Source organism: Saccopteryx leptura, chromosome 3, assembly GCF_036850995.1.
Source record: "Saccopteryx leptura isolate mSacLep1 chromosome 3, mSacLep1_pri_phased_curated, whole genome shotgun sequence".
NCBI lineage: Eukaryota > Metazoa > Chordata > Mammalia > Chiroptera > Emballonuridae > Saccopteryx > Saccopteryx leptura.
The window spans coordinates 130,754,175-130,780,494 of NC_089505.1; the positions used below are offsets into that span (position 1 = coordinate 130,754,175).

General features: G+C 44.1%; 1 protein-coding gene and 1 pseudogene across 2 annotated transcripts in view; both read right to left on the reverse strand.

Moving 5' to 3' along the window:
- The window catches only part of DAB1 (DAB adaptor protein 1), a 313,645-nt gene that overhangs the window by 82,755 nt on the left and 204,570 nt on the right, over positions 1 to 26,320 (reverse strand). The window lies entirely within an intron of this gene.
- LOC136397283 (small ribosomal subunit protein uS2 pseudogene) lies at positions 13,132 to 14,095 on the reverse strand (annotated as a pseudogene).

A 26,320-nucleotide genomic window follows, 5' to 3' on the forward strand; every position in this document is an offset into this window, starting at 1 on the left:
ATTACAGTAGTTAAAGCCTCAGAAGACAAAGGCAGGCCCAGGCTCATTATAAAGGCTTTTCTCTCTTCTAACATACTTTTGGATGTGTTTGCTGCATCACCAAGCCAACAAGGCTGGGAGGCAACCTCTGTACCAGCCCCCAGGAACCCCATCATCAAATGCTAAATGGAGCAGATCAGAGTGAATTCTTCCCTGAGTCCCCATCCTGAAATCTTCCAGAAGATTTTACTAAAAGACAAGACTCAATTTCCAAATACTCTCATCTCTTTGCAAAGAGGCAGTGTGATAACAAAAGAAAGAATATGCACTCTGAATCTGAGAGAACACACTTCAAATCTAAGCTCTATCACTTTTCAGATGTGTAGTTTTGGGCACATCGCTCTAACTTTCTGAGCTTTATTTTTTTCTCTTTGTATAATAAGAAGAATGATATAGAACCCAAAAGGTTTTTGGAAATATTAACTTGATTCACATAAAACATACTGGATATAAATGAGATGCCACTTTTCCCTGACCAGAATGAGGGAAAAAAAAAGGTTGACATCCATTGTTGATGAAAGTGTGGGAAACAGATATTTTCTTGGGCTCCTAGTTTTCTGTGTACAGTGGGGATAATAACAGTACCTCTCTTGTGGTCCTGTTAGGAGGATTATTGAGTTAGTATATATAAATGGCTTGAAACAGTGTAAAGCACATAGTAAGGGCTATGTAAGTGTTGACCATTATGGTTATTTTTGTTACTTGTGGGAGTGTGATTAATTGCAATTTTTCTGGAGAGCAGACTGGCTATATGTTTCGAAGCCTTGAATACATGCATAAACTTTGACTCTATGAATCTTTTTATAGGAATTCAATTATCTGTAAATAATGTAAGATGTGGGCAAAGACTTGAATGCAAGATATTCCCCAAAGTGCTATTAGAACAGTGAAACATTAGAAATGCTGAACATTAACTGACTGGTTGAAAATTGCATTTCTCTATAATATGAAATAATATGTAGTAACTGAAAGTCATCTTGGGAACATATGTATTTTTTTGTAGTAGAAATATAATCATAATATCTTGTTGAATGAATAAAAAGCATACCACAATATAGTATGTTTAATATAATCCTGTTTTTTTTTAAATAAGTATGCAGTTCTATATATGTATATGAAAAGTCTGGAAATAGATCCACAAAATCTTAACAAGGGATCTCTCCACTGGTGGAATTACTACTGATTTTTAAAATCTGACTTTTTGCTTATTTATAGTAATTTTATGGTGGTCAAGTCATGGAGACAAAGTGTTCTTTGATTGATGAATGGATAAAGAAGATGTGGTATGTATTATATACTATGGAATACTACTCAGCCATAAGGAAAGATGAAATACTGCCATTTGAGACAACATGATGGACCTTGAGAACATTATGCTAGTGAAGTCAGTCAGAAAAGTTAAAAACGATATGATTTCATTCATATACGAGATATAAAGCTGAAACTCATAAACATGGACAATAGTGTGGTGGTTACCAGAGGGAAGGGGGATGAGGGATGGCGGGGAATAAAGGGGGCCAAATGTATGGTGACCGAAGACGGTTTGGCTTTGGGTGGTGGGCATGCAATGCAATATACAGATCATGTATAATAGAAATGTACGCTTGAAACCTGTATGACCCTATTAACCAATGTCACCCAATACATTTAATTAAAAAATTAGACTGTTTATACTAATTCTATAAAATAGTAATAGGTATTAAAATACTAATAAATATTAAACACACAAAATGCTTTTGTCTTTCATATTTGAACTTGATGAATTTAATGCATGCACCATCATTCATCTTTACAGCCAGCCTTGAGCCCATTCAGCCTCTTTTCTTCTCACTTCCCATAACCAAGTCTTGTCAATTTCACCTACCAAATACTTTCTTTTCCTTTGGCCACTGCTCTCTAACTTTACCACCAGACCCAGGTCACAGCCGTGAGTTCCAGGTTCACTTCATCCAACCCCAGTACCTACTCATCCACTTTTGTTGGCCTCTGATCCAATAGTTACACCAGAGTGTGAAGGGATTGAGAGAAAAATCTGCCAAATTTGAGTAGGTCTATCTAGTACTTACAACATCACAGGCTCCCCACTGCCTTTCAGATAAAGACCAAAACCTCTGCCAGAGCCTCTGTCCACCTGCCTGATCTCTCACCACAGCGCCCCCTTGCTTCCCACCATGCTGGCCATTATTCAGTCCCTCAAACGCATCACACTCCTACCCCAGGTTTTTGCACATGCTCTTGCACCTGCCTGGAAAGCTCAACTCCCTCGCTTTCAGACCTCAGGCAGGTGTCTTTTCTCAAAAACCTGCGATTTTCTATCAGAGGCTTGGTTCCCACGCCACAGTCCCCTTCGCTTCCTGGACTTTGCCATGTGGGGACACATATACATAATCGTTGCATCCAGAATGGCAGGCAGCAACAATAGCTTATTTTCTCATCTTATCTTGAGTGGTTCTTGGTATCTGGCCATAAGCATTTTTCACCGCACAACTAACTGGCCAGAAGGCAATTTTGTCATAAAAGATAACAAAAAAAAATAAAAGACAAATATTAAAAAAAACAAACTATTAAGAATAAAATAAAAACGACTACTGCAAAACATCTTTACAGTCTTTTGTTCATAGTATTATTATACATTCTATTTTGACATGTTGATTCATTTTTTTTGTTCGGCAATGCACTTTTTCTTGTTTGCTACCATTTCTTCCTTCATTAAGAGAGGTATCAATTTCCAACTAAAGAATCTATGATTAATGCTCTCACAGACTGCTGTTAATTAGTAGTCACCTCTGTTATATTTTCCATAGCTTGGTAAACGATTGGTTTTACTTGATGGGAGGGGATAATATGCTCACAAAAGGATTTGCAAACTGTTATCATTTTCAAGCATAGTATGCAATCTGGCTTTACATGTAGGTTTGCAATCTGGTTTTTAACACATAGTTGTTACCATGCACTATTTTAAGACCACCACATCTACTTGTCACTGTACAGACCATTATGAGGGCTCAGATTGAGAAAATATAACGGAGAAATGATACCAAACTGACAACTGGCTTAAATCCATTAAGTCTGCCAATCAAAACCTAACTCTCGACCAGTTATTTTATCTTTCACAGTGAACCATCTTAAGACCAATTAATTAATGTCTGAGATCAAACTCCTTGTGGCAAAGATGTTTACAGGAAAGACGCTGATACTAAATATACTGGACATGATCCTGAGCAGTATGGTGCCTGACATACAGTAAGAATTCAGTACCTACATATTTTTATTGTGTTAAAATATACATACTTTTACCATTTGAACCATTTTAAGTTTTTAGTTCTACGGTATTAAATACATTCACACTGTTCTGCGACCATCACCGCCATCCACCTCCAGACCTTCCCATCTTCCCAAACTGACAGCCTACCATTAAACACGAGCCCCCACTCCCCCTCGCCCCAGCCCCTGGCAATCACATACCTCTTTCTATCTCTAGGAGATTGCCAGTACATATCTGAAATGAATAATTTGAATGAATGAATCTGTCAGCAGGATCCTGAGTCCAAGTGTTCTCCCGAACCCTACCCCCACATCCCCACTGACTTTTTGCTGATTTGTGCATCTCTTTCCCTCTCTAGCCTTCCTTTCCTCGGCTGTGGAAATGAGGAAATTGGATTCAGTAAATACTTGTGTCCCTTTTTTGCTCCCAACACTTCTTTACATCTTTTTTAAGTTTTATAACAAGATGACAGCTATAAAAGACAGCTTCTTAGTAGCTCTCTACACACATTATAAACACACAGCACTTGGGAGATGTGAGTGGAGCCCTGGCCTAAAAATAGGGAGATGAACTAGTCAACTAGATGAGAGCATCTAGACTTATGATTTGGGCTAAAATTTGTCTAACAGGCCAAGTGGAGCCAGGTGTGCTTAATCAATTAGCAATCACCAAAGTGACAATGAAGCAAATTTCAGCTCGGGAGATGTAAAAACCACCTTAAACAGAAACCCGGCTTCAATGTGAAACACTAGTTTCCTAACACGGGACTTTAGTCAAAACTCCATGTCCAAGGAGGTGGCTACAGCATAACTACCGTTGGTGGTGGGCTGGGCTAGTTGTGTGCTCTCATTCAATGCACATTCATAGTCACCCTCCCATACAAGGGTACACTAGGCTCTGGGAACACTGGATGGGTAAGATGTAGTCAGGGCTCTCAAAAGTTAAGGCAGAGGGCACCTTTTCTACTAAATACAGTACTCAGAGTAGTTTGTATATTGTGTTTTCCTGTTCCCATTTCCAAGAAACATGAAGTGATGGAAGATTCTGAACCTCAGTTTTGAGATACCAAATCAGCTTATCTCACTGAGCCTCAGGCTTTTTCACCTGTACAATGGGAACAAACCATCCCTTATAGGGATGTGAGAAAGATTACTTGAAGTACCTAGCAGTGTATCTGGGAGATGGTAGGCTCTTTATAGCTTGGATCTTATCCCAGCCAACTGAAGTTAAGATTATTAATCTAATGGCTATGTTACACAAGTGTTCAATCCCTCAGGTGAGGCCTTCCTTAGAGCTGACAGGATAATAGTTTTAGAGTAGCCAGAGGGTGGTGAGAAAGAGGCTACTGGGAAATCAAGTAACCAGGAAAGAAAGAAGAGCTGAGAGTTAGAGAGTTTAAACTTTATGGCTGCATCTAAAAACCTGGATTCCCAATCCCGAGAAACTTAACCTTTGTAGTTTCCTGTTGTATAAAGCAGTGAATTCCTTTTGTTGCTTAAAAATGAGGTGAATTTTATGTTCCTTGCAACCAGAGGTTTCTGAACAATACAGTAATCATCATTATCCCTATCTGAGACAACAGGAAACAGTCTCAGAAAGAAGTGACTTGCCCAGGGAATGCCAAGCCAATTTGGGCTTTCAGAAAAGTCTCATTGATACTCAAGTCTACGCCCAGTTTATTGTTAGTAGTAATTAATATTGGAATTGAAATCTTCAATTTGCTTTGGGTATATATTATTATAAAACACATATGTAGTTATTAGAAAGCAAGATTTTCAGTGAAAGAAAAATGAGATACAAATACAAAATTAAGGAATAATTCAATAATTTAAACTATCAATATTAACTCATAATTTAAAACTATATTCCTAGCACTGATCACAGAAAGGCCAAAGAAGCAATGAAACCCCAGTTGCAATGAGCATACCTAAGGTAGCTATTTATTATCTAGCTGTTGATTTATCTATGGATCTCTTAATCTACCTAGAGAGAGAGAGAGAGAGAAAGCAAATATGGCAAAAGGTAAGATGTTGTTTAAACATTTTCATAAAAATATGTTGGAGAAAAAAATCTCAGTATGCTCCCTTCTCTGCTTCCCATACTCCCTCTTCTCCTCTCTGAGAACACAGGAGAAATCAAGGCACTGATCCCTTCCATGACTTGCCTGGAAGCAGGCTGCAGGCAAAAGGCCTTAATCATGTCCATCTCAGTAACCACTGGTCCAAAGCATAGGGGGTTGTTCTTTGTCTTTCCATTCCCATCGCATAAATAAACATCAGCCAGTACTCTATTTTCTACAACCACATTTTTAAAAGTTCAGGTTGAATAAATATGAGAAAAATTTACACTTCTGAAACTCTGGGGAAAAAATATCCCAAACATGGAAGATTCCACAAATATGCATAAGGATTCGGATTTTATTTTCACTCTATTAAAAAAAGATACTATACAGAGAGTGCCGACTCTATGCTAGGCATCATGCCAAGTACTCTACATATGGACTCTTCACTTACTTCATTCACTCAACAAACCGTCCATATGATTTCCCCTAATTTTCCTGTGGAAGTAACTGAGACTCAAGAGAGACTGAGTAACTTGCCCCAGGTCACACTGCTGATGAAAGGCAGGCCCAGTATTGCTGTCAGGTCTGGCTCTAGACCCCAGGTAGCCTCTGTGCACTTGAATACAATTTTGAATGTACTTTAACTGCATATATTTTTATCCTCCTAAAATTCTTATTTTTATTTCTGTTACTTTCTGCATGAAGAATTATAATAACCATTGTCGATGTTTAGTAATGTAACCAATGATTTCAACACTTTAGCTTACGGTGTAAAATTACTATAGCAAGTAGGTAAATGAGTGTGAACAAAAGGAAATGAAACAGCATGTTTTGTTATAGTCACTGCAGAAATGAGGTCATTATATTTAATGGAAAATTATTTTCTGAATTGTAACCAGTCTGAAATTAACTTCTGCCTTGGTCACAATGAAGTGTTGCAGACCAGACAGAAACTTAACAAAACGTGAATTGATTAAAATGAAGCCAATGGAAAGACTGCTACATTAGGGGTGAGAAGGCTGGGATTCCAAGTCAAGCTGTCTTCGTTTTATAAATCAAGGTGGAAAGCGGCTGGTGGTAAAAATGCCTCTAAGATCCATTTTACTAAAACACTTGGGTGGTGAGGGAACACGTGACTTTGGATAGACAGAGGTCAGCATCTGAACTCCAGATCTATTATGTGCTACTTGCGTCACCTTAGACAAATCACACAGCTTCTCTAGACCTTGGCATCCTCATATATGACTTCATTTGTCTGGTATAAGAACTAAGTAAGATCATGCTGCTAAAATTCTTGGTATCCTGCGTGGTCCGAAGTGATGCTTAATAAATGGCAGTGCCTCTCAGGCCCGAAGGTTCTGTTACCTAAATTGTCAGTCATTGTTCTATGTCGAATTATGCCTTCCCCAAATCCATGGTGATGTCCTTAACATTAGTACTTCAGAATGTGATCTTATCTGGAAATAGTGATCTTACAGATGTAATTAGTTGAAATTAGGTGATACTAGCCCTGGCTGGGTAGCTCAGTGGGTTAGAGCATTGCCCTGATACACCAAGGTTGCAGGTTCAATTCCTCGTCAGAGCACATACAAGAATCAACCAATGAATGCATAAATCAGAGGAACAACTGATTGATGTTTTTGTTTCCCTCTTCCTCTCTCTCTAAAAATTTATTAATAAGTAAAAAATTTTAAAAATCAGGTCATACTAATCCAACATGACTGATGTATTTATAAAAAGAGGAAACTTAATACAGCCACATGAACAAGGAGAATGCCTTGCAAATATGAATGCAGAGATTGGGGTGATGTGCCTAAAAGTCAAGGGAGAGCGGACGGCCAGCAAACCACCAGAAACTAGGAGAGGCACGGAACGGATGCTCTCACAGTCCTCAGAAGGAATCGACCTTGCCAAAACCTTGACCTCAGACTTCTAGCCCGAGACTACGAGACAATAAACTGCGGTTATGTAAGTCACTCAGTGGTGATCACTTGTTAGGGAGTCCTAGGGAAGAAATGCAGTCACCTCCCTAGTTTTATCTCCAGGTACCTTTGTTTGAGGAGTAGACCAAGAGAATACAGTGATGAATCAACAAAATCTTAGGTATCTAGTCCCATCTCTGTTCTCTCAGTGAGCCTTAACTTCCTCATCTCTAAAAGGAGGAGGCAGGACTGGTCCCAGCTAGCTTGGCTCCGCTTTGCAATGGAGAATAGCAAACACTTCAGTTTTCCTATGACTGTCAGACCCTGCTACTTAAGTCAGAAGCCGAGTGTAGTGCAGTGCTGTGCAATTTACAGCTGCACCTATGCATTTACTCCCCATTTAGTGCTGTGGAGCATTTCCCCAAATACACCGCCCAACCACTGATGTGCTGGGCTGAGCTCTCTGAGTACTGGGATCAACTGTTTTTCTTACACTAACTGGCCCCATAATTTGTTAGGTTGTTGCCTTGGAAAATGAACTGTCAGTAAAAGAAAATGAACTGCCCCCTTCATTGAAAATGCACCAAACTCACCTTCGGCTCTCAGAGGGTAAAACTGGCATGAACTAATAATATATACTAACCCCCTGCTCCACCTTTTTCTTGTTAGATAGGGAAAACTGAGGCTCAGGGGTTAAGCAACTTGCCCAATCAATGTTTAATCAATGGTGAAGTTCAGAGCCAGTGCTAAAAGTTGGTGTGGTGGCAAACTTCATGCCCATTTTTCTACATCAGCTTGCCTCTTCAAGGGCAGTGATGGTCAGTTTCCAAGCAGCTCTCTGCACACTCATCCCTCCTCCCCCTCCTTCCAGGATTTTCATCGCTGTGCCAGACTCAGGGACAGCTGCACTCAAGGCAGCTAACCCAGGGCACATGTAAGGTGGTCTGGCCTAGTTGCCCAGTGCCTCCTACACAAATACCACTAGCTACTGTCCCGGCCCTGACGTGCCCTTCTGACTCAGTTCTAGTAATGGGCTCCTCTGTGTCAGGCACTGTGCTAGGCAGGTGCTGGTGAGATTACAACACTTTGGTGAGATTGTGGCCTTTTAAGAGCTCATATTCTCTGTGGAGACCAGGGGTCAGGTGCCTTTATTTAATACTTTTTCAAGAAACCCATTCTCTTTCCTTCTAACAGATAGCACAGTCTATAATTACCCCTTCTTTCTCTTCCCTCTTTTCCTCCCTCTCTCCCTCCCTCCCTCCCTTCCTTTCTTTCCTTTTTTATTAAGTGAGAGGCAGAGAGGCAGAGACAGACTCCCACATGTGCCCTGACCTGGCAAGCCCCCTGCCAGGCGATGCTCTGCCTGTCTGGGCTGCTGCTCCGTTTTTCGGCAATCAAACTATTTTAATGCCAGAGGCGAGGCCAAGGAGCCATCCTCACCACGTGGGGCCAATTCTGCTTAACCATTCGAGCCATGGCAGTGGGAGAGGAAAAGAGACAGAGAGGGGTGGAGGGGTGGAGAAGCAGATGGTTGCTTCTCCTGTGTGCCCTGACTGGGATCAAACCTGGGACTTCCACATGCCAGGCTGATGCTCTACCACTGAGCCACTGACCAGGGTGTAATAACCACTTCACCAGCATGATTTACCTGGTTTATCTTGTCTCCCCTATTAGTTTGCAAAGACTCAGAAAGCAGTCCAACGTCAGTTCCTGGCCCGCCACTGCATCTACAGTTCCAGCACGGCTTCTGACACTGGTGAGGGCTCAGGAATGATTTGTGGAATGACCAATTGAATACAGTGCTCATGCCATAATCAAGGCAAAAATAGAGCAGGCACAGAGGCCTGAATGGACTCAATTCAGAGAAAATGACAAGGGAAATATTAGTGACCGTGGGGATCGCAGGAATCAAGATGCTCCACCCAGAGAGATGACCAAGACATGGGCGGTTATAAAATTGTATTTTCTAGATCAGGAACTGCGATCAGTTTGGGATGACTATACCATAGTGGGCCAGGCAGACCGTGGCAGTGAGAGGAAGCAGACAGGGGTGAGGGGAGGCGGGCGGGGGGTGAGGGGGCGGGCAGGGGTGAGGGGAGGCGGGCGGGGGGTGAGGGGCGGGCAGGGGTGAGGGGGCGGGCAGGGGTGAGGGGGTGCAGGGTTTTGAAGGTCTGGTTAGAAAACTGGGGTGGTAATGAAATTGTCCAGGTCCTTTGAACTTGACTCTGCTGTTAATCTTAACTGTAGCAGATCCTCTCACCAGTTTCAAAGGGGGTCTGTCTTCAGGCTGGAGGACAGCAAGCTGAGACGTTCCTCTCGGCTGGATGTTTCAGGGTGAGAGCCACTGCCATGGTGTGCCACAGGCGACAGCTGGTTACAAGTGAGCCTGACTGCCCTGCTGTGGAGGGGGCCTGAGGGCCATGGCCAGCCTGCAGCTGGACTTGGGCAACTGCCTGTCTTCCCTGGGCAGACTCTCTGGTCTGGGGATGGTCTGGCAACTAGTTTGTGAGCCACTCCTGCTCCCCACCCACAATCCTTGACCCCTGACCCCACCCCGCAACAAAGTCCATTACATCTCCCTGGCAACAGAGGACAGGGTTCTGTCTTACGAAAAAACCTGAAGGCGGTGCTGGTTGTGGCAATGGTGGCGCTGGTGCGCCTCCGTTGAACTGGCTGCTCTGGAGGTCTCTGCAGACCGCTGGGCGTGCTTCCTTCCTCACGGCGAAGGCTTTAGTCACCTATGGCGAAGGCTATGGTCTGTAAGCCAGGCTCAGATGGCTCTGGGCCCTTCCTTCGCTCTGCCACTTTCGTCTCCACTGTATGACCTTAGGGCAGTCACAGATCTGCATCAGGCCCTGGTGTGCCTGTAGGTGAGACGCTGCCTCAGAGCACCACCATGAAGACTACATGATCAACTGTCAGGTGCTCGGCAGCCGTAAGTGACGGGAGACCTGGGAGGGCCAGAAAGCACACTGGGCACAGAGTTAAGCAGCTGGTACCCTGTGCACGTTATCCTCTCAGAGACTGTCAATCATGGAGGGCCTAACAGGGTTGGTTGCTAGGGTGGCAGAGGCATATAACAGGCACACACACAGCGGACGTCCCTGCCTTCCTGGGCAAAACAGACTGCAGGACTCAATGGGTGCTCGGACCATTACAGTAGGATGGGGCATGTCCTCAGGCAGAAGATGCTGCACCCGGGCCTAGAGAGAGAGTCACAGGGCAGTTACCCCTGCTGGCTGTCAGGGAGAGGAGGCATGCAAGCCGATTCACAAATACTAGGGGTTACAATACAGAGGGGAAGAGAGGGTATGTGAAGGCATAGGTGGCAATGCCAGAGCAGAACGAGGTGGCCTCCAGGGTGGGGTGTTGGAAGGTACGGGTGTGAGGTCACCTGAATGGCCTTTCTGTACACACTTTCCAGAGCCACCCGTGTGAGCTAAAGGACAGAAAGGCCAGGGACAAAAGGCAGAGGCTTGTCTTGTCATTTTCAGGGTTGTGTTGAGGTTTCAGGGATGAAATAGCTACTGAAGGACTGGTTCCCAGACCCCCAATAGGGTTTCCTCTCCCGGCTTGGTTAGCTGCCCCCTCTGTGTTCCCTGAGCCTCTTGTCTGCTGCCCCTGAGCTCAGGACACTGGCTATTCCAGTGCCTCCATCTTTAGCCAGTCTGAGTGTCCATTCATGAATCTGCCTGTAAACGTCAGTGGCTTGCCCACTCTGCAGAGCTGGTGTGAGGATCATACGGACCAGCGGTGGGAAGAGAATGCACCCCTGACAAAGGCTCTCCCTGACCAAACTCAAGCCAGGTTATGTTGAGCCCTCTTCTCTAGCTGTCCTCCACCTTGGCCTATGAAGACTGAAACAAAACACTAGCAGAAAACTAACTCTAGTCTCATAAAGTGCCTGCCTAAGAAAACCCAAGGCTGCCAAAAGAACTGACTGACTGTTCCAGCGAACGCCTGGAGACAGGGCCCCTGTCTCCCAGTCTCCATGGGAGATTGGATAAGCGCGTTAGTCAACCCAGATGGGTTTCATGCTGACTAACCTCACCTGTCCACCTTCTGTAATTTATAGCTGATTCTGTATAAGCCCCCAGCTATGCCCTCTCCGTCCTTCTCCCATTAAAACGCCCAGTCACCACTGTATAGATCCGAATGGAGCTCAGCCTACAGTCAGTAGTTCCTGGGTAAAATTGGTTTGCCCCACTCTAACATCCAGCTGTGCTTATCCCTGGCAGCAGACTAGCAATACAATCTCTGCTAGAGTGAGGCCCAGGCCCCAGGCTAAGTGCGCTATACTCAGGATCTCAGTTACTGTGACCCTGGCAAGGGAGGCAGGCTGGTGGAACACAGGGAGGCTATGGCACAGTGGTTAACATGCAGGCTCTGGAGCCCGGGTCAAAGCCTGGACTCTCTGTTCACAAGCTGCGACACCTGGGCTTGTCCCTTACCCTTTCTGTGACTTTGCTTTCTCACCCGTATAGTGGGAATAATTGTCTCCATCTCATCAGAGTTCTTATGAGATTTATACAAATGAACACATGACATCTTAGGATGGTGCCCAGAACATAGGGAGTGCTTAGAAAATATAATATTGTTATTTTAACATCACTCGAAGCATATCCTATGAGGGAATATCTTTTGTTTATGCAAAACAAAAGACCTCACCTAGCACATATCCTGGTGAACGGTCAACACTCAACAAATATCTGTTGAGTAAATGACTTAATGTTAGAAATGCTTATCTGTGCTGCATTATTCACTCCTTCATGCTTTTCGTCTTGTCCCACACTGCTGTGACTGCTGGGTGTCCGTACAGGACCCCTGTGCCCTGTGGCACCTTTGAGGGCAGCTACACGCAGTTCTATAATACAAGGCAGATGAGGACATGAGTGAGTCCTCATGACACCCAGAGTGGGGCCATGAGTGGACGTGACCAGAAATCATTGAAGCTCTGGACTTAACGGAGCAGAAGCAAAACTTGGCTTGAGCCTGCCTCATTCCGTCCCTCCTTTGTGTATCGGAAGGGAACAAGGGGCTAATGTGATAGGAGTTGTCAAGTTTTGAAATGAATAATAAGATGTCTTTGGAGTGAGGCACATAAAAGAGACGAGCTAAAAATACAGCGGCTTGGAGAGCATCTGGGAAGCAGACGGATTAGCAGGGCGCCTGGAATCACAGCAGAACAAAGACCCCAGCCGGAGGGAATGTTACCCACTCCAGGCGCACCTGCAGGCAGGTGAGCAAAAGGGAGAAAACACAGGGGGAGTTTTCTGAATGTCCTCTCCCCACTTCAGGACATTAATTCCAGTAGGCATTTAGGAATTTTCTTTTAAAATCATTTGGATACAATGGGAAACATTCAAGGACTCAGCCAGGGGAAGAGAGCATTCTGGAGCAACACCCGTGTGTGACACTTAGCTTAGGGGATCAAATGGACTTCTCATTACAAGTCAACGAGGTAGGTTTTATTATCACTTCTTTGACAGAGAAGAACACAGAGGTTCAGAAAGGTGAAGTTACAGGCCTACATTCAAAGAGCTAGAAAGTGGAAGTCCTGGGATTGGACCCCTGCCTGAGCCTAACTGCCCAATTCCCAAGTCCAAGCGCTTGCTAATGCAGTTTCTTTAATGTTTCCTTTGTGGAGTGTCCTCTGCTTGAAGTGTGTCTCCCAAAATACTCAAGCTATCTCTACATCCATTCATCTATCCATCTTCTCTCCCCCTTTCCTTTCTTCCTCCCGTTTTGATAAAAATTTCCCATTATTTGTTTTCTTTTTAAGAAACTTTATTTTCCATCCACCCTATTTCTGTTTTCTGTTGTAGAGCCCATGGAAGAACAGCTTAAAACCCCTCCCTGGTTGTTCGCACCCATTCAGTGGCCTGAGCAGTGGGGGCTGCAGACCAGTCTTCCGTGGAGCTGGGCGCTCCAGCCTGCAGTAGGGAACTGCTGGAGCACACAGGGCACCTGCACGCCTTCAGACCAGTCTGCGACCTCAGGCCGAGCAGAGTGACCTTGGGATTTGGAGCAGTCCATTCACCCAGACATACCTCTTCAGTCACAGCCTTTTCAGCAGTGGCTGCTCTTCCTTTTCAATCTCTTCAGGATCCCTATAGAAGCAGAGATCAGGCGTGGCCTCCCATGGGTGTTCCCAGAAGAGGGTACCACACGTGTGCAGAACTTCCTGGGCCAGCATCCACCACATCAGACCCACTGAGTGAGCCCCCTTGTTGCAGGGGATGGCAATGCCCACATAGCACAGAGAAGAGTGTGACACACAGACCTGCAGTAGGTAGGCAGGTTAACAGACATAAGACACCTCTGTGAGACGCTGTGGTCAGTCCTGGGATCAGTAACCACCAGAAGACACGCTTCCTGGAACACTGCCTGGGTTCAGTCAGTGAAGGTCCTGGAGGTGAAGTGTCCGGCAACAGGAGTCGCTGCATTAGCAGCAGCAAACTTCAGCAGAGCTCATTGGCCAGTGACCCTGGACGATAGGACCCTGACAGCAGCTGGGTTTCCAATGGCAACAATGGCAGGAGCCACCCGCAGGAGCTTCTCCCAGGTCTCTTTCACATTTATGCTATATATGTCGTCACTTTTCCTTTTGCGGATGTACTCATGCATTTGGAAGTCAAGGCTGGTGGCACCTAAGTGGGTTCCTTGCTGCAGAAATTTGAGGACATCCTCCTTTTTCACTTGCAGGACATCAAGGGCTTCGGCTACATGGGAACCGAGAGCAACGCTGCAGGGGCCCCTCTCTTGGTCACGCGGAAAGGTCCCGTCACTTCTGCAGGCCTGCGGCATACGAAGGGAAGCTCCTCATGACCTTGTTCAGGATCTCTGGCATTAACAGTTAAGATACACTTCACACTTCCATGTGCAAAGAGCTTTATAGCTTGAAAGCTCTAATTTTTATCTCATTCATTATCTTGTTTTATTATCCCCATGAAATAAGGGGTGAAATTAGCCCAGAGAGGTTATATAATTTGTGCAAACCACATCCAGTAAGGAGCAGATCTGAAATGAGCCCCCTGGAGGATCGTCTGAGTCCTAAGCCCAAGTTCTTTCTGTATCATCTTGATAGAGGCAGTAAATGCAGGGGTTAAGAAAATGTACCCTGGAACCACAATGCTTGGGTTCAAACCTTGGCTCTTCTTCACTAGCTATGCGACCTTGGGTATCCCCTCTGAGCTATGGTTTGCTTATCTGCAACGATCAGTATAATGATAATACCTACCTTTTGAACTTGTGATGATGTAGTAGGTTATAATATTCAATACATTTAAAATGTCTAGAATCGAGTAGGTAATATATAAGCATTAGGTTTTCATTTATTTTACTTGTTTTTTGTTTCTTTTTAAATGTGTATCTTCTCTGATTTGTGGAAATCCTCCTATAGTTGAAAAGATCCTGGAACTGGCCCAACACCACCCAGTTTGGATTTTGAGCCCAGGCCTGTCTCACTTTTTCAGATACTAACACTGAAACGCTTACTTGTATTCCTGCCTCCAGGATTAGGTGCAGAAAGGGACCTGGGTTGAGTCTCTCTATCCTGAACCAGAATAAGAAAGTATCCCTCCTGGGGCCATGCCATTATGAGGACACAGTCTCATGGGGGCACTAGTTCTCACCATTTTATACATGTATTCATCCATTCAACAAAATTATTCATTAAGTGCCTTCTTTGTTTCGAGCACTGTACTGGACTCTAGGGACATGACGCTGACACAGACGTGGCCCCTGTTCCTCCTGCGTTCAGAGTCTAGTGGGGAGCCGTGCATGAGCAATAGCGGTGTGGTGTGGTTGGTACCCCAAGAGGGAAGGGCAGGGTAACAGGGAAGCTCATGGGAATGCCTTTAAGTCCTGTACCTACATTCTGAGAATAAAGAGGAGCATTTAGAAATGATACAATTTAATTTCCTATCCTCATAAAAAATGAAAAGAAAAAAGAAAATTAAGAAGGCCTCCCTTTCCCCGACACAAAATAACTTAGTTCACTTCTTGTTCCCAAAAGGAATGCTGAGAGAGGGCTTCAATCATGGCACTCCCAGGAGGAAAGGAAAAACAGGTAAAAGGCCTGAAAATATACCAGAGAGCCAGACAGACCTGGGCTCCCGTGTGAGAGTGTCAGTGATAACTCTGCCAGTGAAGAGCTCGGTTGGGTCTGAGCTCCGAGACAGGTCGGGATGGCAGACTGGACCCTGGCTTACTCCTGACTCTGCTGATAGCAGCACAGATGACATAGTGAGACAGAAGTCCAGGCGGAGGCAGGTGGCTTCCCACTGCCTCCCTCCTTGTGTCACGGAGGTGTGCCCATGGAGGCTGAACACCTTGTGGAGTGTAGACATGTGCTGCTGGTCAAAGATATAGTCTTGTTGGCTGTGCACCTTCTTGGCACCAGAAACCAGATAAAGCAGTAATTCTAATGCTCCACGAAGCCAGTCTGAAACTAATGCCTGGGACCCAGGCCTTGCAATCATTCTGTGCAAGCCTTAGAGCTGCCTCTACTCATCTGACACAAGAACTAGCTTTAGTTTTCTTATTTACAAACGGGATAATAAAACCCTTCCCTTCAGGTGACTTTGACGAATAAAATGGACATTGCATATATCAGCGTTACAATAAGCATCCAACAGGTGGTGAGTGACTCTCTGCCTTCAAATAACTAGTGTGACCCTGCGCAATAATGGTACTACCAAGTTTCTCAATTTCCAGATCCATTAAATTGGGATAACAAACTGCACATCATAAAGTTGTGAGTTAAAGGAGGTGACTCCTGTCAGCAGCCGGAACGTCAGATGGGCTCAGATGCCAAGAACTATGGAATGGACATCCTCAACACTCGTTTCTTTCTTTCTGATTTAACCGAGTACAGTTTCTTTCTTTCACTTGTTCCTTGATTGTTCATCCCCGTGAAAATGCACACAGAGCCCCGCTCCCAGGCAGGCACACAGTGGGGCAGCTCTGGCTGTCTGTGTCTCCTCTGCTACACACACTGTCAACGGAAGGCCCCGCCCAGCCGCAGCTTGTAAACCTTCACCGCATGCATTCTCCTTACTTCACTGAACCCGAGCAATTCTAGCAGCAAAATCCAAACTTCCTTTTTCTCTTTCCTGTACATATACCAGGATTTGGTTTCCAGAGGCTCCTCCTCGGGTAACTATCTACAGAGGTGAGAGGGCCCGTGGTCAGAGTAGGAACAGAAAGGGGGAATGCTGGATGCAGCCCGGGTGGGATCAGCCAGTCCCAGCCCAAAACTCCCACTACATGTCCACGGCCTTTGGATGAGCAGGTCAGTTGGGTTGCTTTTTTACGTCTCCTAAAATTATTCTGAAGTGGTTATCAGAGAGTATCTCCTGTGCGTGGACCTCCTCGATCATTTCCTGAAGGACGTCATCACTGCTCGTGCTCAATCCTGTCTCTCAACCCCAAATCACACCAGGATCCCTGCATGCAAATCCCCAGGAGGCCCGGCTGTGTGGAAGCCCGGAGACGGGGCTTTGTGGATTTGGTCTCTAGAGGGTAACTGATAGCGAACATATCTGGCCTGCCCTATCTTGGCACTGTGGAAGAGCATGTTTCAACACCCCAGCTGGCCCTAAGTGTTTACGGCCTAATTCCTCAACCTCCTGCCCCAAATTATTTGTGCTCTGAATTCTCACTCCCCCTGGTTTTCCTCACTTTTGACCTATTGATGGCTTCCTGTTAAAAGCCTTCTTTGGTAACAGCTTTCCAAGACTGACCTATAATTCTCCATCTATTAAAATTCACACTGCTTTTCAGGCTGAGTTGACTTGGTTGGCTCTGAGACAACTCTTGTACCCATGCACTGACTCTACCCTGGGAATTTCAGCAAGGACACAGGTCTGGACTCCATCACAAGTTGTGAAAATTCAGCAATGACCTCCAATGGTTCTTCACAGGGGGTGGGACTCGCTGAGGCAGGAATCTTTGTATCTTTAGAGTGCTCTGCCAGTTTGTCCCTCTGCCCTTGGTTCTATCTTCCTACATTGGACAACGTGGACTGAGGCCCACTGAGGCTGTGGACACCTTGTTCTGGATCATGGAGGTGGAGAAAGTTCTCCAGCCTTGTCTTGCAGGATTGAGTGAATTTGCATCGTTATCACCAATCCTCCGCCGCTACCTCCTAGCTATCTGGATTGGCCTAGACATTCACCTCTCTGATTCTCAGTTGCTTTTTAGAGGTATGAATTAATGATCCCATATATGTTTTTTTTTTTTTTTTTTTTGTATTTTTCTGAAGCTGGAAACGGGGAGAGACAGTCAGACAGACTCCCAATGTGCCCAACCGGGATCCACCCGGCACGCCGACCAGGGGCGACGCTCTGCCCACCAGGGGGCGATGCTCTGCCCCTCTGGGGCATTGCTCTGCCGCGACCAGAGCCACTCTAGCGCCTGGGGCAGAGGCCAAGGAGCCATCCCCAGCGCCTGGGCCATCTTTGCTCCAATGGAGCCTTGGCTGCTGGAGGGGAAGAGAGAGACAGAGAGGAAGGAGGGGGGTGTGTGTGGAGAAGCAAATGGGCGCTTCTCCTATGTGCCCTGGCCGGAAATCGAACCCGGGTCCCCTGCACGCCAGGCCGACGCTCTACCGCTGAGCCAACCAGCCAGGGCTTGATACCATATATGTTAAGTGACCATCCCAATGGCTGGCACAACATAGAGACTCAACATATTTTGTTACAATCAAGAAGGAGGAGCCTGGCTTGTGGTGGCTCAGTGGATAATGTGTAGACCTAGAATGCATAGGTCACCAGTTTGAAACCCTGGGTTTGCTCAGTCAAGGCACATACAAAAAGCAATCAGTCAATTAACAACTAAAGTGAAGCAACTATGAGTTGATACTTCTTGTTCCCTGTCCCTCTCTCTCCTCTCTCTGTAAAATCAAATAAAATCTTTTAAAAAATGGAAAAAGACATGCCACATTGGGTTTGAACTCGCTTGCATAAAATAGGGAGGTTAGCTATGAGGACTTTGGGGTATGAGGGCACGAGTGAGGTTATTAGCAGTAGGAAGTGAGTTAGAACCACTTTGCCTACAAAACAAATGAAAGAGAAGAGCCTCAAATGCCAGGATGAGAATTTGAGGCTTGAAATACCAGGGATAGAAGTCTAATGGAAGTTGTAAAATAAATGAAGACAAAGCTCTCATAAAAAAATCATTGCAAATACAGGGAGGGAGAACTCTTCCCACCCAAATAAGTAGATGCTGACAGTAAAGATAAAGAGGAGAATGATGGTAATCACACCCATAATACTGATGACCGAATATTTTCTCTTTGCCAATCACCATGCAAAGAACATTCAGGCATTATCTCATGTGAGCTCTGTGGCTTGCCTATGGGAGAGGTACTCTTATTACCTCCAGTTAATTGATGGGGAATTGGGGCAGAGAGAAGCTGTCTTTGGCCCAAGATCTCCCAACCGGAAAAGTAGTGGAATGGGGGTTCTCACTCAGGTCTGTCTGACTCTAGAGCCTGTGGGCTTTCTAAACATCTGCTCCATCAACTTCTTTGTTTAAAAGTGTACTGCTCCTTCTTTTCTGGTTCCTCTTAGAGTACTGCTTTCTGAAATGCCTAAACTAAAAAGACACGAGTCCATGGTAAGAGATAATCCAGTCTCTCCATTGCAAGCAAAGGGTCTGAAAAAAATTTAAATCCAGCAAAAGCAAAACTGAGTGGCCCAGGAATATCTGATATAAAACTCAGCCTGTGGAGCAGGTTTCTGCTCCACAAACCTGTCTACCCTGTGGGCATCACCTTCCATCACATGTCTGTGGGGTTTGAACCCAGGAGGTCAACCATGAAGTCTCCTCACAGGAGCCTTCCCTGACCACCTGAGTCCTCTCCTCACTTAATCCCTATCATATCATCCTTTTTGCATGGGCTTCATAATACTTATTACTCAAAAATTAATATGTTCATTTATTTGTGTTCTGATTTATTGTCTTGCCTGCCTTGCTTACTACTACATATATATCCAATGCTAGAACCTGCCATAGAACAGCTGATCAATAAGCATTCATTGAATAAATAAAACTCCTCCTCGTCCACCAAGGCTCAGCTTCCCACATCTCCACCCTCAAGCTGGGTCAGTGTCCCTTTTTCTGGGCTCCCATAACACTCCCCTTTACCTAGCATAGCCCTTATCATATTGTATCACAATTACAGTTATAATTACATATTTCTTCAGCTAAATCCTGGAACCAAGAGGATAGGGGTGATAGGAACTTTTATTATTATATTCTCAGTGTCCAGACTGGTATCTGACAATAAGTAGGTGTTAAAAAAAATGTTTGTTGAATATGTAGGCAATGAATGCATGGATGAATAAATAAAGAAACTAAAGAATATAATAACAGGGACAAAGTTTCTCTTTCAGTTGTGGAAAATAAAATTTATCAACACCGCCTGATATACTTTACCTTCAAAGTCCTATGGCTTAACACAGCGATTTTCAATCAGTGTGCCACAAGAATTTTTGTAACATACAATACTTTACTAAGTCAGAGGCACCAACATTTTTCCCCTTAGAGTGTCAAAAAAAAAAAAAAAAAAAAAAAGACAACAGCCAACAGAACAATAGCCATCTGGTGTGAATGAATCAAAGTTATATCTATTTTGTTTTTTGTCAGATTGGCAAAAAATATATTTTTTTGGTGAGCCACAGAATTTTAGTAATTAGTTTACATATGCCATGGGATGAAAAAGTTTGAAAATTGCTGGCTTAATATATTAAGATAAGTGAAGTTAACCACAAAATCTCAATGGCTTGTTAAAAAAAAAGGTTCATCTCTGGTTCAAGCTGTATGTCCAACCAGGGTTGGCAGGGCCTCTGCTACCCAGCCGCACTGCGCCCAGTCAATGGCTGCTTCCACATCACGGTCAATGGCCTCATAGTTGTCAAGGCAGGAGGAGAAGGAACTAGGTTGCACCCAGAGCTTATCGGCTTGGCCAAAGAGTGATGTGTGTCACTTCAGTTCATAGATATAGTCACATGGCTCCTTCTTCCCGGGGCTGGAGATGTGGAGGGGCCATAGCTAAGAGATAGGCAGCAGAGGCCTCCTTGACGCTTGGTGATCACATAACTCCTAAAAGCCAAACACTAACACTTGAGTGTGCTCTAGATTTTGAGAAAGGTCAACCAAACTACTTTGAATACTCATTCATCATTGTCTCATTTTATTTATTTATCAATGCATGGTTAACACAAATAAAGCTGCCAATTGGAGCTTTATTTTTCTTCAATAAGCTGTTAAGTATGACTTAATGGAGTTGCTAAGACTCCTAGCTGAAGGTAGGAAACCATTCCATTTTGCTTATTCTCTACAACTATATCTAAAGCAAATAGAGCTTCTCTCTGCTTTTTGAAATAATAGCTCATATTTATTTACTGTTACTTGGTACCAGTGTGGTTGGTTCTTTATTTATGTAAGGTCTTATCCATACAATGACCATCCAATTTTAAAAACGAGAAAACTAAGGCTTACAGGATTAAGGATTAAGATCCTTGAACAAGTTCATACAAATCATAATGATTCGACTAGAATATGAACTCAGGTCTACCTGAAAACAGCTTACAGAATCCATTATCAACTGGATTCTAGTGTCCCTGGAGGACAGGAGTGAACTTCTGAGGCTCATTCTTCCTACTGTCCCTTTGACGTCTAACATCCTATGGAAGCATTTTATAAGCCACAGTAGAAGAAAAATTTAAACTGCACCATATAAAAGTCTGATTTATCATGCATGACTTATAGCTTGTCCTTTGTTTAAAGATGTGAAAAAAAATAGAGGACTACAACTTAAGGACTGATGCTCTAGTTATGAGGCCCATTTAGAGAGCCGAATAACAGTAATCAATAAAATCAGGGCAATTCTTAGAGGCTTATCTACTAAATATACCTAATGGCAACAGCCCTGGGTGGTCTTTGAGAAAAAAAAAGACAAAAAGGACACATTCTAACTCTGCCTTATAGATAGTTCACATAGTAAAATTACCTTTGGCTTAAACATTCCTTTTCAAGTAGAGTCAGATATACCTGACTATTTTATCAACTCTGCTATTTCTTAGTTGCATGAACTGGGACAATTACCTTATTTCTCATAATCTAAGTATCCTCATTGGTAAAATAGGGTTGAGAGAGTCAAGGTAGCATAATAATTATGACTGACAAGTCTGGAGCCAGGCTGCTATTTTAAAAGTGGACTTACTGGTTCATCCACTTAGTCAATCAATAAATATTCATTGAGAACCTCATAAGAGTCAGAAACTTTTGGGTGGATACAAAAATGAGCAAAAAACAAACAATCCTTGCGCTTCTGGTATTTATAAGACATTTAAGATCTCTGAGTCTCAGTTTCATTATCTGTAAAATGAAGATAACAGGGTTTTTGTAGGGATTAAAAGAAATGATGCATCTGTTACTTAGCACAATGTCTGAGAAAAAGTAAATGCTCAGTAAATGTCACAAGCTGTTATTAGTAGTAATAATAGCTGTAGGGATAATAGTAATTGGCTCAGTTGCTAGAACACCATGGGTACTTAATACACTAAACATTGCTGAATAATAAAATAAAATGCTAATATAACAAATTGCATAATACAGATACAATTTATCATAAAATATTTTTTATCAACTCATTTATCCTTACTACTTTTGGAGCATTGGAATAGGAAGAATTTGGGGGAACCTTAAAAGTATTTAAGACCTGCTCCTATCCTCAGGTAGTTGGCAGTCAAAGGTGAAAACAGGGTTAGAAAAAGCCAACACAACATAAATTCTAACATTGGTTCATTATAAATGCATATATCAGCACATTATATAATTTTCAAAGGCTACTATACATAGTGAGTGAGAAGGAAAGGGACTACCCTGTAGGGAGGAGTAGGTTATGAAGACATCATGGGAGGAAAGTTGGATTGGGATGGGCTTTGAAGCCAGTTCTGTATTTAAATTGAGGGTAAAGGGAAGGAATATAAAATTCCAGGCAGAGAAATGATATTTGCAAAATATAGAGACCTGCACCTGTCTTGAATGCTGATGTGAGAATAGAGCATGTTAGCTGGAGAACACAGGCTGTCCAGGCAGACCATGAGTGACAGAGGATGAAGGCTTTGGATGTCCGATTAAGGAGTTTTGAATCAATCTAGTCACAAGCAATAAAAGGCCAGTGGTTAAGGGGAAGATTTACTAGGTTAAAATCCCAGTTACAGGATCTTGGGCATGTTGCTTTACCTCAAGGTAAAAATAGAATCTACCTCATCAGGTTACCATGAAGATGAAGTGAATAAATTAATTAATAAATGTAACTGCTTTGAATGGTGCCTGGCACAGAGTGAACACTACATTGTGGTTACTTCAGAAGTTTGCATACTTCTGAAAAGACTGTGTTACCCACAGAATCAGGCACTTCGTTGTCTTGTTTGTTCACTTATTCTCCTCTCTGTTTCGCAGCAGTGACTGAGTGCTTACTAGAGGCTGGAGAATACAAAGATCCCCGGTCAGTCTCCACCCCTACTTTGCCCAGACACACAAATCGTAACACTAACTATGGGATGGACAAGCTCTAATGGCGGTGCGGTATTGCACCGAATCTCAGTTGTTAGACTAAGCCAAATCCTATTGCAGAGATGTTAAAACATGAGGGAAAAAAGTATTTTAAAATCATTGAAACACATTCTATTCGATGGATAAAGCCGCACAGGCCAAGGAGTGCCGAATGCTGCTAGCAGATGCAGGGGTGCTTCAAAGAAGATTTAGCTAGGCTGAGGTTTGCAGGATGGACAGGAGCACGTCGAGTTGCGTGGGAGTGAGGGTGAGAGTGGGGGGGGGGGCGGGGGGAGGTTCCTGAATTAATAAAACTCTGAGACCCAGGGAAGAGTACAGCAGGCATGGGTTTCAGGGGCAGGGGAGTTAGTGAAATAAGAATCATGGAGAAGTATGTTAGGATATGAGGCTGGAGAGAAAAGCAGAGGTAGATTATGATTAACAATATCCAATATGGCCTGACCAGGCGGTGGCTCAGTGGATAGAGCGTCGGACTGGGATGCAGAGGACCCAGGTTCGAGACCCCGAGGTCGCGAGCCTGAGCGCAGGCTCATCTGGTTTGAGCAAAAACCCACCAGCTTGAACCCAACCAAGGTCACTGGCTCCAGCAAGGGGTTACTTGGTTTGCTGAAGGCCCACGGTCAAGGCACATATGAGAAAGCAATCAATGAACAACTAAGGTGTTGCAACGTGCAATGGAAAACTAATGATTGATGCTTCTCATCTCTCTCCATTCCTGTCTGTCTGTCCCTGTCTATCCCTCTCTCTGACTCACTCCCTGTCTCAGAAAAAAACACATAAAAAAACAAAAAAACAAACAAACAAACAAAAAAACCCCAATATCCAATATGTGTCAGCCCTTATCATACACCAGAAAGCCTTGAGCACTTGAATGCTTCCCACTTCCTCATGAGAGGAATACCATGAGGAAGAGAAACAGAACGCCGTTTCCAGAGGTGGGCACTGTTACACTGTTGGTCAGCAGCAGAGCCAGGATTTGAACCCAAGCAGTCTCACTCCGCAGCCCTTCCACACACAGACTCACCATGCTGGACACTCATTCTTACCTTGCAATGACATGGGGTTTGACTTCAGTGGGAGACTCATAAACTGCTGACATGTCAGATCCAAACACAAGGCTATGTCCAAACAGGACTCAGCACCAACAGAGTCAACCCTTTTTGAATCTCTTTTGTACACAGACTTTCTTGCAAATGTTCTCCTTTAGTGATGTAATTACGCTGGTGTTTGAAAACCAGTAATAAATTAAGGGAGCTACATAATCAACTGTTACATTAATTAGTCACCCTTTGTTGAAAGGCAAACATCCTGTTAAATGTGTGAGTTAATAATGACTTCTGCATCAATTCTCAGTGTTGCACATTCGCGAGGGCTCAACTTCAGTCCCTGATGTGCAAACCTCTTTGTCTCTCCTGATAGCTATCTGAACCAAGTCCAATCATCTCCGGGCAGCCTCAAGTCCCAACAAAGAGGAGGCCCGGATTCTGGCAGAGTGGCTGAAACACAAAGAATGCTATAGATTCAGATAAGCCTTGCATGCTGTGGGTTATAGCCACACTGTATATTCACCCATTCACCCATTCATCCTTCCACCCCTCACTGAGAAAAAGTAAGTGCTCAGTAAATGTTGTCTAGCCTATACTGATTGGTCATCTAGCCTATACCAGCCACCACAAAGGGCACTAGGGGTACGGACATGAGAGCGCTAGCTGACACTCAATGGGCATTTTCTATGTGCCAGACACCTTTCTGAGGCTCTACTTACTTCATCCCCATAACAACTTTGAGAGGTAGGCAACTGAGGCTCAGAGAAGTTAATCAGCTGTGCAAACCCATCAAGCTCGTATGCTGGTGGAGCTGGGATTTGAATCCAGGCTGTCTGCAGAGCCAGTGCTTTTAATCACTGTGCCATGTTGCTACTATACCAACGATAAAGAAACAAGGTACCCTGCTGTCAACGAACTCTCCTCTGGTGAGGCGACTGACATGAAAGGAATCAAATACCAAAGCGGAATGAACTTTGCAGTGACATGTTTATAGGAAACCTTGGCCAGAGGATCTTCCCTTCAGAGATTCATATGCAATCTTAATCTCAATCTCTCTCTCAACTTCCCCCTCTCTCTCTCTCATCACAAACAATTGCCGTGCACATTGCTAACAGCAGCACGTTATTTAAGTAACAGCTCAAATGATGTTGAGGGCTTGAGATCAGCTAAAACTCTTGAGCAGGGAGGACTTCAGCCACCATCCTGTAGTGCTGTTTTAAGGACATTATACTGAAATAGGCTGCACTGTCATCTTCATTATATTAATGCACTGTAATGATTCCATTCTGTAAATAGTGCTTGGAACTGACTGACGTGATGCCAAATTTGCACTTGCATGCATAATTCTAGTACATTTTATTTCATTATTAAACTGAGCTCACAGATTCAGCGCCAGGATTTAAAACAAACAAAAATATCTCTAATTACAGTATATGATTTTATTTTATTTTTTGGTCATTGCCAGTGCCTGTTCAACTATTTTCATCAAGACGGCTTTTATTCTCTCCTCTTTTCAAAGCTTTTTTGCTTCCATGGAGGCCGATGACACAAAGTATAGCATATCACGGAGTTGCAAAGTTCAGGGATTCTCTTTCTCCTATTTTAAATGGAAAAAAAATGGTTTTTCATCTCTTGAATAGTTCATTTATTCACTTAAGTGGATTTCTAATTGGATAGTGCCACGTGTTAAGAGACCAGAATATTCTGGGGCCTCCTGAAAATGGTGAGCTCCCTGGCTGTCTGCCTGGTGACCGAGGAAGCGCCTATTGAAGGGCTGAAAATGACCATGCCCAGCGGGAGTAAGGCAGCTCTCTCAGAGTGGCAGGGCCCAAACAGGGGCACTGAAGGCCAACACAATTATGACAGGGTCTCGGAAACCCACAAGCCCAGGCCTTCACAGAGAAAATGGACCAAATGGGGCTATTTTTAGCTGTTCTTCAGGCTCTGCCTAATAGTGACTCCTGGGTGCTAATAGCTGAGCGCTAACATTATCTGGGAAAGGAGATGAGATGACAAAAGGAGAGAAGGGTCAGCTGGAGCAGGCGGGGTAAAAGCAGGGAAGCACAGAAGGGAAGGTCTCACTGTGGTGAGGGGCGGGCAGGAGACTAACAATTCCCTAAATCTCAGCACAGCAAGGCCTTCTCAGGCCCAGCAGTGGATGGAACAGCACAGACAAGGCCCACTTGGGCCCCAGCTCTGCACAGGCTGGCTGTGGATATCACTGATTAGCTCTTCATCCCACCCCAGGCAAGCCGGTTAACCCCTCTGAGCTTCGGTTTTCTTGTTTTAAAAGTAGGATTAATCATATCTGTGGATACGAGGGTCACCCTTTGCAAAGCGCCTAAAACAGAGTCTAGGAGTGTGGGGAGGACATTCTAATCAAGAGAAGCAGCAG